The 5764-nt window shown below is 55.7% G+C and overlaps 1 pseudogene; it reads right to left on the reverse strand.

Annotated features, from left to right (window-relative positions):
* Positions 1 to 5764, reverse strand: part of LOC104538757 — a 19903-nt pseudogene that overhangs the window by 1453 nt on the left and 12686 nt on the right.

Here is a 5764-nt window from a genome sequence, read left to right on the forward strand (position 1 = left end):
CTGAATAGAGGCTGGGTGAGGCACCCAGATACCTGTGCTCAGAAAAGGTCTCAGAGTTCTCCTGATTAAGGGTTCCTGCCATGGCAAACATGATTGTGGTGTCGAGGTCAGCAATGATGCCAGAGACAGCGCTGGCTGCTGTGATGCAGGCTTGTGTCCCATGGTTCCCAGCCCTGCGGGGCTACCAGCACATGAGACACCTGCAGGGTATGAGCAGGATGACTGGGAGAGCAGAGCAGATTCAGGCAATCCCCACTGCACACCTCCTCCGACACCTCCCCAGGATGGAACCGCTTCACACCAAGGAGGGAAATCGGGAATCATGAGGTCTGGACACCATTTCTTAGCTTCCGTATTTTTACTTTGTACCTATCATGTTTGGGGGTCTGAGAGATATTGGACTCTGCTAGTTTCCAAATGAATAAGGTTTGCACGATGGGCATCAGAACATCGCAGCTCATTCCTTCTTTAACTGCTCAACTCAATTTCTGTACTTGAGCAAGCATAGAACATGTTTCCTGATGGAAAGCAATCTTGGAAAGGAAGGACCTGCAGGAGGCCCTGAGCATGAAGACACATGCCAGGCACTATGAACAAGTGTTTGTTTTGCTTTTGTTACCTTGCTTACAAGCATTGCTGCTCTACCCTTATCAACTATAGTTTTTTAGCTATATTTTTGTCTGTTATTCAGAAGTGTGTTCTTTAGATTGATGGACAGGATGCTTTCTACCATGCCAGCAAAAGGTACAGGAGAGATAGATCACCCAGCATGAGCTGCAGGCTGGCTAGAGATGCAGCAAATGCTACACTCACCACTGCAAGAGCTGATTTGGAGGGCCTTGGGCTGCCACCAGTGTGTAGATTAGTCTTCCCTGGCAGGACATCATTGGCATGTCAGCAGGCAGCACCTGGATGTTGCACTCACCCATCACAGCACCAGCTGCTGTTACAAGTGCCTGGAGAGGGGGATCCATCCTCCAATGCATCAGCTGAATCAGGCCAGGACAAGTGTGGCTGAGAGAGATGACCGAGCCCAACAGGACCAGGGGAGAACCCAGCACAGTGGCTCCAAGGGCACATGGCTCAATCCAGCATCCCTCTCACCTCACCATGCCATTGCACCTCTCTCCAGGCCACTCACCTTCTCAAAAACCTTGCGTGTGCTCTCTATCAGCTCCTTCTTGGTGTAGGCATTGCTGGGGCTACACTGAAGGGCTCCAGCCTTAGTGACCAGGGAAGCACAGCCATGACCCAGCTCCTGCACCCAGTGCTTGATGTGGGAGCCAATCTAGAGGCGAACACATGCGTGAGAGAGCCAGCAGGGAAGTAAGCCCCACATCCGTAATATCTGCTGGGAAACACCAGCCACCCCACCCAGCTCCTCTCTCCAAATCCTTTCAACTCAGGAGGAGGAAAAAGGAAACATGACTTTGCTCTGTGTTTCCACACCATGTTGCAAGGGAGGTCTGAATGCTGCCTTCCCCCAGCTCTGATGGGAGGTTCAAGTGCCCCCCATCCTCTGCTCTCATGCCCCAGCAGATCCTGCTCTGCCTTATGGCACACCCTATGCTCGCACCTCCTCATTCTCGTCAGTGAGTACAGCTGGCTTGGCCTCTTGTGCCAGCTGCCCATAGTTGTTGGTGAGCTGGTTGGCCAGTATGTCCAGCTCATCTGGGTTGGTGGTGGATTTGGTGACCTGACAATGGAAGAAGAACAGGAGGTGGAGGAACCCTATGCTGGGATGGGTGAGCAAGGAGGGTGTTTGCCCTGCCCAGGTGGCAGGCACCGCTTTCTGTGCGCTTGCTTGCACTCACCATCTCCTGAAGTCACTGCAATGGCCTTGGCTGTCTTTACCATTGTGGTCTGGTAGTCCGCAAAGGTCCTCTCTGGCTCACCCATCAGCCCCTCATCCAGCTGCAAGAAACCATCAGTAGAGTCTGGCTCCAGCCCCAGCCCAGAGACCTTGTAGGGTTTGACTGACTTCTTCTCCTCCACCCTCAGCCCTAGCCAGGTCCTCTCTGTCCTCCCCTTACCTGGTTGATGGCCTGGGTGATGGAGTCCACCATGCCCCCCATGACACCCACAGAACTGGCTGCCTTGTTCAGGGTGGTGGCCAGGTCCTCCATCTGCATGGCCTCCTCCAGAGCCTCCTGAGTGTGGGCAACTTGCTGCAAGGATGAGCCAGAGTGAAGGAACACAGGCAGCAGCTACCCTCCTGCCAGGGATGCTGCACATTTATGGCAGTCCTGGCCAGGTTTCTGTGTCTGGCATACACGTGTGTGGCACACGGCCGAGCCTCTCATGTGGCACTCATATGCGAAGGGGAGCATGCTGTCGACGCGTGTCCCTCCTGCTCACCTTTGAGTTCCCACTGGCCTCCTTGGCTGTATACAGCATCTACAGGGCAGACTCAGGCAGCATTTTTATCTGGTCCAGGAGGTTCATCTGCTGCTGGTGGTTGGGCATTTTGGAGGCAGTGCCTATAGCTGCTATAATGAGCAGCTCAAAGTACTGAGCCATCTGGGACACCTAGGGAAGAGCAGCATCAATACTGGCAGCTTCCAGCACCAGCTGCCTTGTGCCTCTCCTCCCGCCACAAGCTCCTCCATGTGCACCGAGCACCTCATCAGCAGCTCCCCATCCCCACATCACCTTGTGCCCCAACTGTGAGGCCTCGGCCCATGATGCACTGGCCATGGGCTCAATCAGGTTGCTGATCTCCTGAACAGTCATGATCATCTGGTTGTGCAAAGCCTGTCACAAAGAGAGGGTGTCGCATGAGGCTGCAGTGGGGCCAGTGTCACCCATCCCAGTTGAGCTTGCAGCAGCATGTCCCCAACTCACCTCTTGGGAGATATCTTCTCAGGGGGGGTCAGCTGCTGACAGATGGCAGCGAGGGAGGCCTGGTCTACCTCTCGCATGCATCTTGAGCACCTCGATGGCCATGTCACATTCCCTCTGTCCTGGAGCTTTTTCCCTGTGTGACAGATGGATCAGCCTGGTGCTGGCGGGCACTAAACTACTCTTTTGTCTCTGGCCTCAGCTGGTGCTGGCAAGGGGCAGGACTCCTTCTCCTGAACCAGGGGCAACCCAGTGTCAGAGTCCAGGCACACTGGCGTGCATCTCCATCAACCTGTGCCAGTGCTGGAGGAGAAGCTCCCATATAGGACAAGGGACATCTTCCATCCCATCCCTTGCCTCCCTCTGGCAGCAGCCAAGGAGAAGATGAACCAAAATGTCCCTGGGGATGCTTATTTGGAGTAAGTCTGAGCAGGGGTACCACCAGTGGGGACAGGGCCATGGCCAAATGGGCAGGACTTGCCTCACCTCATGTTGGTGATCAGCTTCTTGATGGAGTCTGAGACAGTGCGAGAGTGGTTGGCCAGCACTGACCACTGTGGTGGGTCCTTAGGGTTGACAGCCAGAGAGCAGGTGGTATGGATGAGTCTGGCAGAGTTCTCCAGCATGGTCTTGGCTGAAGCGATAATGGGCTCCATGGCTCTGCACCTCTGCATGGAGAGACGATGGGCTGGTGACTCACACGAGGGACTCTCCCATGACCCCTACCCCAGAGCAGCCCCTTGAAGTCTAAGGCTTGCTGCCACCTCCCCATCACACCCCTCCAAGCTCCAGCCGCACACTGGGGCCCCATCCCAAGCTCGGAAGAGGCACAGCTCCTCCTCACCCTTCAGCAGCTCCTGTCACAGCCAGGCCATGCCCTCCCTGCCCCTGCAGCATCCTACCTCTGGGCTGATCTGAGCAGGAACGGTGGCAAACTCCAGGTTGGAGGCAAAGGCTGTCAGGTTATCCATGGCCTCTATGAGAGGGGTGCTGACAGTGTGGCACTGCTCTTAGTTGTCCTTGTTGAATGTGCTGTCCAGGGCCTGGCATGGAGAGACTGGGGCAATTATCCAGCCCCCACCATGCCCCAAATCCCATCCCCACTATGGCACCCCAGAAGAGACACCACACCTTGATGTTCTTCATCAGGTTGGACGTGCTGTTGGCCACCTCCTTGGCTGACTGGATGAACTGGTGCTTGGCCACAGGGTTGGTGGCGTGGGAGGAGGCCAAGCAGCATGTGTTGCACAGGGCCAAGGTGTGCTTTGCTGCAATGGTGGCTGCTGACAGCACCTGCAGGGAAAATCAGGGCGAGGCAGGACTCACTGCATCTCCCCATCCCCACAGCTCTCCCTTTCTGCCAGCCCCACACTGGGCACTAGTGACTGCAGAAGTCCCTCTTGGGACCAAAGAAGGACTGTCAAGGTCCTGGATGCCCATACAGCCCTCCATCTGGACTGTCATTGTTGCCAGCTAGTTCTCAGTACAGCTGATGGGGCTTGATGAGACACAACCCATAATTTTAGTCAACTCTTTGGACATAGTTCTTCCCACTAGCCTCACACTCCCTTTCGTGCAAGAAAATGCCCATAATGGTACCCTACCTCATGGTCACCTGGGACTGGGTGCAGGCAGGATCCACCAGGTTCTGGCAGGCCATCTGGTTGGCTTGGTTAGCTCTGGCAAACTGAGTTGGGTCTACCAAGCCCTGCTGTCCAGCCTGGCTGTTGGGGTCTGATATCCCCACAAGGTAGGCAGCCTGGGAGCACGAGAGAGGCTTGCGCACAGTGGGGATGCTCAGAGCAGGCATGGGCTAGGGAGGAGGCTAGCAGCATAATCCCCCAGGGCCAGGCTTGGAGGGGCAGGGGAGGGGTGCGTACAGCAACTATACACCAGATATAATGCTCGGGGCTGAGACCAAGTGTGTCTCACCTGGGCAGCTGCCTCTGTCAGCCCACAGAGAACTTTGGAGGTGGCACTGATAGACTTGCTGAACTCAGGCAGTTTGCTGTTCTTGGCGTTCTGGGAGATGCCAGCCATGGACTCGCCCAGCTCCTGCAGGACACACCATGCACTGGTTAGAGACCACCTCCTGCTCCTGCAGTGCTCCCAGGCTCAGAGCTCACTGTGCTTCATCAACAGGGGAGAAGCCACCTTTCCTTTTGTCCCCACATTCTTCCCAAACTTCCCCATCCTTCCCCAAACTTCCACCCCCAGCTCAGGGCTCACCTTGGAGTTCTCCATGACGATGACATGTCATTGATGGTCTGTGTGGGGTTCTCCAACAGCTCCTTCACCATGTGCAGGGACATGGCTGTCACATGCAGGGGAAGGGTCCACGCCCTCCACTTGCACCTCCTCTTTGCTCCCTCCTGCCCCTCACAGCAGGGTGCAGCTTCCCCCTTCTCACCCAGCCATCTCAGCCCCTCCACTGCCTTGGCAAGATGTGGCTTCTCACCTCCAGCTCCCACAGAGCGTTGTCACACTCCTTCTGGCCCGGCACCTGCTGGGTGCACATGGTGATCAGCTGGTTAATGCTGTCAGTCATGGCCCTGATGGGGACAGGGGAGAAAAACCCATGGATCAATACTGGCTCCGCCACCCAGCCCCACTGCTACAGCAAACAGCTCACAGGGAGAGTTTCCTCCTACCATGCCGCTGCCACCAGATGATTCTTGAGGTTGGGGGCTGCGGGGTCAGCAGAGAGTACCTTTGCAGCCAGCAGCAGCTTACTGGAGGACAGAGATCCTCTTCAATTTTGACACCACCTGTGCCTGGTCTTATTCTGCAAGGAGCCAAGAAGAGTTACCTGCAACAAGTTTCCAAGCTCCACACCAACCCTGGGTCTTCTCTAGTGGTTTCCAAGCTGAGCCATTTCCCTTCATGCAACTTGTCCACCAATAGCAAGGATATGGCAGGAAAG

The sequence above is a fragment of the Mesitornis unicolor genome, unplaced genomic scaffold, assembly GCF_000695765.1.
Source record: "Mesitornis unicolor isolate BGI_N332 unplaced genomic scaffold, ASM69576v1 scaffold38933, whole genome shotgun sequence".
NCBI lineage: Eukaryota > Metazoa > Chordata > Aves > Mesitornithiformes > Mesitornithidae > Mesitornis > Mesitornis unicolor.